This window comes from Mustela nigripes, chromosome 12 (assembly GCF_022355385.1).
Source record: "Mustela nigripes isolate SB6536 chromosome 12, MUSNIG.SB6536, whole genome shotgun sequence".
Lineage (NCBI taxonomy): Eukaryota > Metazoa > Chordata > Mammalia > Carnivora > Mustelidae > Mustela > Mustela nigripes.
This window is the reverse complement of record NC_081568.1, coordinates 18461950-18469899: the sequence shown is the minus strand read 5'-3', so window position 1 is coordinate 18469899 and position 7950 is coordinate 18461950.

Below are 7950 nucleotides of genomic sequence, written 5' to 3'. Positions count from 1 at the left end.
TTCTAATTGGAAAGAGGCAAAGATTTGATGGCCCCAGTTTTTTTTTTTTATTTTTTTTAATAACATAAAAATATTAGTTCTCCATAAGGCCTATAAGAACTAAAACTATATGAAAGATATCAAAAATTCAAATAAAGAAAGATTATTTGTCTCCTGGCACATTAAGAATAATTAGGATATATTGTATATGTACTTTCAGTTGAACTGTGATAAACAATTTGGCTATGGAATTTTTAGCCAATTGATAGTTTTTCATACTTTTCAGTAAGCAAATGATACTTAGAGTGACACCTAAACAGAGTTGATCTTTTAACTGTGCCTTTTATTTCCACTTAACATAAAGAAAAAAAGTCCTTTCATATTATATACACGAAAAATCTTTTCTGAAATGAAAAACTGAGCAATTCAGCCAATGCCTATGAAACTGGCTCCTTCACCTTTCCCCTGCATCATAGCTATTATAAGAAGACAGTCCAAGCAAAGCAGACACATGGGATTTTCATTAATTCTTAAAATCTTTTATTTCCAACCTGCAGAGATGTTGATCTCTTCAAGGACAAACTCTTCCAAGCATGCAAGCCGAAAAGCACTCATGCAAATATCACCAGCCACGAAATTGACACAAACAAATATACCAAAGCCAAACAAAGTAAAGCAATTGCTAAAACCAGTTTGTCTTCAATATTCTCTGCCATGACCCGATGTATCTTTTGATCATCATATTTCACTCTTTGAGCTCTAATTTCTCCAGCAATGTTGAGCACAAGTACAGCCTACATGAATCCAAAACCCATTCATGAGTATGGTATGCCCAGAAAAAAAAAATCTAACTGCTGAGGGCTCTTATTTTTTTTTTTCCCCCACAACTGAAACATAAATACAGGGACGCCTGGGTGGCTCAGTCAGTTAAGCATTGTCTTTGGCTCAGGTCTCAATCCCAGGACCCTGCTCAGTAGGGAGCCTGCTTCTCCCTCTGCCTGGCACCCCACCCCCACTTGTGCTGGGCTCTCTCTCTCTCTGACAAATAAATATATATTTTATATATATATATTTATATATATATATATATATAATATATATAGATATAAAAAGATAGAAAGTCATTTATTAATTTTAAACATTTTTATCCTTAATGATAGTATCCATGGCAGTGTACTAAACGTTTCCTCGAAATACTTTATGGAGCCATCATTTATAATTTGCCTAGACAAGCACCCCCAACTGACTGTCTCCTCCATCATGACACATGCCACTCCTTTACATCAGAGGTATTCTATCTCTACACATGGACACATGGATAAGAATTCCTTTTTTTCCTGTTAATGAAATTCTAACTATAATGGTAAATAAATTTTAGATAGGTCACTGAATAAACAAAAATAAGCTATGTATAATTTGTATTCATTTTGGAATTAGACTGAAAAAAATAAAACAAGTGAGAGGAATAGACAATTGCTTCATTTAATAGAAATAGTCACATTTTAGTACCCCAGGGAGAGCACACAAACACAACCTTACCCAGTAGTCTCAGGAAATGCACTGTCCTGCACAATGTATTTCCCACAGAGGAATATTAAATAAAAGAAAGCATGATTAACAGGATTAGAATATTTACTTTGTAAATTACCAAAGTTAGAATTATCTGTAGAACATGTTGCTATGAAGAATGCAGTCATACAGTCCGGGCATCACTTCCAAATTTTAATTATTGTCCCTTTAATTTCAGCACACCTGCTAGAAGGCATTTAATTTTGTTTGACGCCATCATACAAGGACCCAAGTAAAGAGTATTATTTTTGCAGAGATTTCATGCAAATATGGGTCACCTTCTTTAATATGATCCACCCTATGTAGTTTTCAGTGGAAGAAAATTTCCAATTTCAAAAGCAACATAAGCCTGCTAAGTCTTATGCAATTTCTGTACCTTCACGGGTTCTGAAATATAGTTTCACTTAATTAAGAGAATCTTTAAAAGTTAATATTAAAAGTGAAAATTAATTAAAATTAAAGTGAACTGAGGGGCGCCTGGGTGGCTCGGTCACTTAAGGTTCTGCCTTTGGGCTCAGGTCATGATCTCGGGATCCTGGGATTGAGTCCCACAAAGTGCTCCCTGCTCAGTGAAGAGTCTGCTTCTCCCTCTCTGTCTGCTCCTGCCCACGGCTCATGCTCTCTCTCTTTCTCTCAAATAAATAAATAATCTTTAAACAATAAAAATTAAATTAAAGGGAATTAATATTCATAATTTTATTCCTATGGAAAGTAGTATTAATAATAATTTATGGGCTAAGCTCAGGTCATGATCTCATGGTTGTGAAATGGAGAGTTGCCTTGGTTTCCATGCTCAGAGCAGAGTTGCTGGAAACTTTCCTCCCTTTGCCCCTCCTCCTGCTCACTCATTCACCTTCTCTCTCTCTCTCTCAAATAAATAAATAAAATCTTAAAAAAAAAATAATTGGGGTTGCCTAGGTGGCTCAGTCATTAACCAACTGCCTTCAGCTTAGGTCATGATCCCAAGGTCCTGGGATCCAGTCCCAATGAGCCAGGAGCTTGCTTCTCCCTTGCCTGCCACTCTTGCTGCTTGTGCTCTCTCTCTCTCTGGCAAATAAAATCTTAAAAAAAAAAAAATATGTAAGCTTGATTCTTGTGATGGAATGATGGTTATCCCTCAGTATTTTATATAGCCCTTTTTTCTAAATTTACAGAAACCTGAAGTTTCAGGTTGATCGTAAGGCACTGAGAATAAACATTATAATTCCCAACCTCTGTTGAAGGCAAACCATTCCCAAGTGCACCAATTTTTTAAAAAGATTTTTATTTCAGCATAACTGCAAGAAGGCATTTTATTTATTTATTTTTCAGAGAGAGAGTGAGAGTGAGCACAAGCAGGGGGAACATCAGAGGGAGAGGGAGAAGCTGACTCCCCGCTAAGCAGGAAGCCTGATGTGGGGCTCCAGCCCAATATCCTGTGATCATGAAATGAGCCAAAGGCAGACACTTAACCCATTGAGCCACCAGACATCCCAGGTGGCTCAGTTCTATCCAATGTACATAAACTGTTTCATATGGCAGCTTCCAGGAATCCTAAGAGATAATGAATATATGTATCTTTTTTTTTTTAAAGATTCTATTTATTTACTTGACAGAGAGAGAAATCACAAGGAGGCAGAGAGGCAGGCAGAGTGAGGGGGTGGGGCAGGCTCCCTGCTGAGCAGAGAGCCCGATGCGGGGCTGGATCCCAGGACCCTGAGATCATGACCTGAGCTGAAGGCAGAGGCTTAACCCACTGAGCCACCCAGGCACCCCACTAATATATGTATCTTATACTTCTTTTTATGCTGATACTTAGAACGTGTACATGGCTGTAGTCTCCTCCTGAATTGTATTACAAAGACTGTGTAGAAAAAGAAGAATCCTGGAAATGTTTTGGTCCCTCAGGACCTTATAGTGCAGAGCAGCCAGGACAGTCCTGGGAATCCTCTTTCTATATCTCTACATGAGAGACAGATTTAAAAGAAAAAAACAACATCCTCTGTTACTTTGATGTCTGCTTCTCATGAGCAAACCTGATTCCAAATGATATCGTTATTTAAATGTTTCTGGTCTAGCTTAAATGTGTTTAAAATGTGCTTATTTCTCCATATGAGCATTTTGAAAAACAAGGAAGATAATGCATGAACAAGTATGTTGTAAATGTGAAATTCACTAGAAGAATATCGCGTGTTTCTATCATGACATGTAACCTTCTCTACCTTCCTTTCTAAACTCTGAGAATGCATCCATTGGGACGCAACCTGCATTTATTAGTGAAGAGATCTGCATGGAACATTGTACAGGAAGCAATTGGCATGCAATTATCAGGACACCAGCTATGCTGTTAAGTACTCAAAGCAGGTACTTGACTTCTCTAATGGAGGGATTATGTAATAATTAACCTTGTGAAAGAAATTAGTTACCAACAGTATCCCTTGTATACAAGATCCCCTCTTAAACATATTGAAACAAATATATGTTAATTTCACAAGTACATCTAGGCTGGTGAACTTTGCTTGAGAATATCATTCACCTGTGGATATTTGTGTCACAAAAAATAGCTTCAATTGCATACAGGATGCCTCTTTGCTCTCTTATTTCACAACTATATTGAGTACTCAAATGTATAGTATAGTACACAAGTATATAGTATAGTAGTGTAATGTATACTAGTATACTGAACATATCACCGTACCTAAAGGTTCTTTCCTCACAAAATTTCCTTTTCTCATGGGCTGGAGTCCCAAGGAGCAACATGAGGTTGGTTACTGACCAGATGAAGATGAACAAATGGATATTAGGTCCAGAAAATCGCAACGTGGTCTGGATTAAATTGGTCCATCCAAGAGGGATGATGGTAATTAGTTCAGCTAATGAAATTAACTTCTTCTTTAATTAGGAAGGAAGATGAATTGCCTGTTCGAAATAAGTGAATGAGGTAGTAAACTTGTCTACAGAGAAACAGAGATGCTAAGTGGGAGAGAAAGAAACACAGGGGAGTTCTGAGAGTTGGTTAAGGTCCTGTATGACTTTCCATTCTCAAAACAAATCCTGTGTCTTTATGTAGATTATTTTCTTCCCTAGAATATTTACTTTTCCCTAAAACTAAGGGAAACACACAGAGATGCTGCCATACATATGGGGGTGGGGGTGAATATAATAGAATGGTCAATAAACATGGAACTTGATTACTAGGCCTTCAAGATAGGATAATACCAAAAAAAAAAAAAAAAAAAAAAAAGGTTAGGATATGACAAATTCTCCTCCTCATCTTTGAATGAAAAGCTGACTAGCTTCTTCTGATGACAGTATAATAATTAGGTGTTTATTGTTTGGGTCCAAAAAACCAGCCTATTGAGGGTAAGAATGGGTATATTTTATCACTGCTTCTGATAAACACCAAAAGAACAAAGAGTGAGAATATTATGTTTTATGACTACTTTTCTAAGCAGAAGGCAACATAGTGAAATAAGGAAACACTGCAGAACAGCTTGCCTGCCTAAGAACACCAAGAACGTTTAGAGCCACTTTGTGACAAACCAGTGTTCTTTTCTGTCTCCTCATCCAGTAACGTGAGAACAATACCCAACACCCAGGCATCTGCTGTCATCGTCCCCATTGTCGCCACCATCTACCTTTGTGATACAGACATGTTCAGTGTGAGGCACTATGAACATATAAGAAATCTTGATGTCATTCTTCTTTCAGAGAGTAAAATTGGATATCTCCAGGGTCTCAGTCTTTCCGTTGACCTGACAAGTTTGACAGTAAGTTTTTATAAAATTTTTCTGGCTATAGCTTTTTCCCAAGTCTTCCATTTAAACTCTGAAGAGGATCTCTGTAGATAATCTCATTCACAGCGATATTCACCCTTCTCCTACAAAAACAAATGAGAATGGGGCCGCTTGTATTTGCCCACCAATAGGTGGGATGGATATGAGATGCCATGTACTGATTACTACTGGCTATGTTTCTCCTGATTTCTTGTCTCATGCCAAATGCCTTCAATTTCTCCAGCTGGCCCTGGAGATCATTGGTGTACATTTGTAGGAATTGAGTTGTTTGAGACAAAAAAACATTCTGCTGTGAGGAACTGCTGTCAGCCAACTGGTTTTGCCTTTGTTTCTTCCCACCCCCCTGCTAGGACATCCCATTGCTGATAACACTGCACGTGGTTCATACATCTGCTACAGACGCTCCACCTACTTGTCAGTCACTCAGTGTCCTGTAAGTGCTTCTGATTGGTTGTTGACTTCCGAAGGGAATTCTACATTTCTATGTTTCATTCAGTATTGTGTATCTAAGCTTAAGAGTAACCTGAAGATCTTGCTGGAGGCCTCCTGGAAGATCTGCCAGTCGCACCTGTGCTTATCCTCCATCTCAAAGGCTTCTACCAAGTCCACTAGCATCTCAGCTGTATCTTCTAAGGCAGCAGGTCATGCCATGTTCTGACAAAACCGCTGCCCCGAGCTTCCTCAGCTCTTCTTTGTTCAGGGGACCCTTTTCTCCCCAGGGTCTCCTTTGTGAGTACAAGCACACCATCTCCTGCCTAAGGAATTTACCAGTTGCAGGTATTTTTGCAAACTTATCTATCATAATCAGATTAGAAAACACTAAAAATTAATTATACCAGAAAAATTATGGAATAATCTGAATGATCAAGATTTAGGACAATGAGCTGAGTCACTTTGAGAAGTGATTGAGATCACTGAGTCTTGTAAGGCACAAGCTCTTATATGTCTCTCTTGCCATTGCCTCCAGCTGGGTGGGGAATATAAAAGATGGCCCTTTTGAGGGAATAAATGCTTGCTCTCCCGTTCTCCATGATCCCTTTGCTGATGTAGTCTGTCTCACAAACTTTCTGCTTATTCAACAAACCAAACTGCAGATTACTGGCTTTCATAAGAAAATTTACAATGGAAGTTTGGAAGACTTCCATAACAAATAATAAATTTATACTTTGATTCATATTGGATTGCTCCTTTTTTCATAGAGCCATCTCTAAAAATTCATGAAGCAGTGAAGAAAAGTGATTTGTAGGAATCCCTGTTTCCTTGGCTTTATTGGTGTCAAATAACACTAAAAATCCACCATCGTTTGTAATCTATTGTGTAGTATTGTGAGTACAGTCAGAGGAACTGTTTGATGGTTGGAATTCAAAAAAATAGGTGGTTCTGTGACTAGGAAATGGTTCCTAATGCATAAAACAGAAAGGAGGGGACTGGTTTTGACTGAGATAGAGAATTCTTTCCTGTTTTAACCTCCTCACAGAACTTAAGTTTCTAGTGCAACACACTTCCTGTGAACTTCAGAAAGAATTTTGCTAGAGTCAAGAAAATCTCACCTCAAATTTTTGGTTTTAGTTTTTGTTTTTGTAATTTTATTTTACCTTACAGGGATGGAAATAGGATAGTAAAACATGCTTATTTACCTTGACTTGAACAAAATTTTGCCTGTTTTACTCCTTAATCTGACTTTCATTTGGTGTGAGGAATCGCTAAGGTTTTGCAGATAAAGTCAAGACAGAGAAAAGAGAAAAAGCAATGTGATGTTAATGCATATTTGGAAGTAACATGCAGCCGTGAAGGTTAATTAATATTCAGGGAATTAAAAGCTGAGGGGAGGCAAGATGTTGTCAAGCAGCATATGGCAAAAAGCATGTGACATCCACTGAGTCTCAAAAGAGAACATCCTGGGAATTCCATCAGCAGCAGAATCCAGCTAAAGAAAGCTTCATTGTTTTACTAAACACGCATTTAGTAAAAAGCCTATCATTTAAGTCTGAGTTTCTTCAACCTTGGTGTCATTGACATTTTGGGTCAAATTATTTCTGTGTAGGGGCTGTTGTGTGCCTTTTAGTATACTTAGACACCACTGGCCTCTTACCTGCTGGATATCAATTTCACCCTTCCCTACCCCCCTGTGATAAAGAAAATCAAATAATACTTTAGACATTACCAAATGTTCCTCTGGGGACTAAATCTCTCTGGATGAAAAGCACTAGTAAAAATTATATAATATACATATAATTATATAATTTATGTAAATATATGTATATTTATATATATGTATATATGTATTATATATATATGTATTTATATATGTGTATATGTATATATAAATAATATATATGCATTTTTTCTCCTGATTGGAATTTTTCACACAGAGAGTAACATTAAGTCTTAGCTCTTTCTCTTTAATTCTCTTTTCTTAAGATTTTATTTATTTATTTGATAGAAAGAGATAAAGAGAGCAGCAGCAGCAGGGAGTAGGGCAAGAGGGAGAAGCAGGCTGTTTGTTGATCAGGGAGCCTGACATGGAGGTCGATCCCAGGACCCTGGGATCATGACCTGAGCCAAGGCAGATGCTTAATGACTGAGCTACCCAGGCACCCCAAGAATTATGTTTCCACAAGTATGG